This window comes from Carettochelys insculpta, chromosome 5, assembly GCF_033958435.1.
Source record: "Carettochelys insculpta isolate YL-2023 chromosome 5, ASM3395843v1, whole genome shotgun sequence".
Taxonomy (NCBI): Eukaryota; Metazoa; Chordata; order Testudines; family Carettochelyidae; genus Carettochelys; species Carettochelys insculpta.
In genome coordinates this window covers 21,847,843-21,848,944 of record NC_134141.1, presented here as the reverse complement: position 1 = coordinate 21,848,944, position 1,102 = coordinate 21,847,843, and positions in this window count along the sequence as shown.

Sequence of the window (1,102 nt, the reverse complement as noted above, 5' to 3'; positions counted from 1 at the left end):
TTTTCCCCAAGCCTCAGGGAGGCAAAATAGAGATCCAACCTTTTTAGAGTCCGCTGCTGGCCCCCTCTTCCTGTGACTACTGAGCACATACTCAACTACAGTACATGCTCTCCCACCAGCAGCTGGTGGGTGGAGCCAAATACAGGACAAATTACCCACCTTTTTGCAAATAAGTAAGGATGCCCTTTTGGCACCTGAAATACAGGACTGTCCCACCCAATTTAGGACAAATGGTCACCCTAATCAGTTTGCAGCCTTCATATATAAATGAGCCAAAATATATAAAGGCGGAGACTATCATGAAGATATAACGTGACCTATAAATGTCCACATTTAAATGTTAGGAAACAAAAATGCTCTTGTAGTTAAAGCACAAGAACTGCTATCAGATGCAGATTATTTTAATTTACTACCGACTCTGGATGACCATGGATCAATCACTCAAGGGCAATACAGCAGGTGTTCCCCTGTGTAAATACTAACCCTAGCCATGCTAATAATACCCAAGTCAACAGTATGACGGATAACCAAAGGGGACGCCTGCCTGGGTTGCGGGAGCTCCGAGCCTCCCCCCGGTTTTGCCGGGTGACTTTAGCTTCACCCGCTGCGGGCATTCCGGTTTCAGCTCCGCATCCACCACAGCCGCATGGCTCGCGGCGGCGGGAAGCTACATTTTCGCGGCCCGCCGGCAGGCCGCTACCCGAGCTGGGACCTGCGAAGGACCCCAGTCCAGCAGCCTCTGCGCTTCTCCCTGCCAGGGCACCCACAAGCCTGGGGTTTGGGCGCTAGAACCTCTGGAGAGCGGCTGCAGCCTCCCCCCGCCCCGGGCTCGTCAGCGCCTCTGTGCGCCCGGCGGGGGTCAGCTGACCGGGGGCGGAACAGGACTAAAGCGACCCAGCCGGTACTTCTCCCCACCCCGCACCCCTTGCGGAGGACGCGAAGACCCCCTTCACGCGCGCTCGCGCCAGGGAGCCAACCCCGCCCAGCGCGTACGTGTGGGGTAACGCGTCCGCACTGCGTGCCCCCACCGGGGAGGAGCCGGTGGGCGGGCGAGTCCATTCACGGGAGTGGGGGGAGAGGTGACTCCCCCAGAACTGGAACA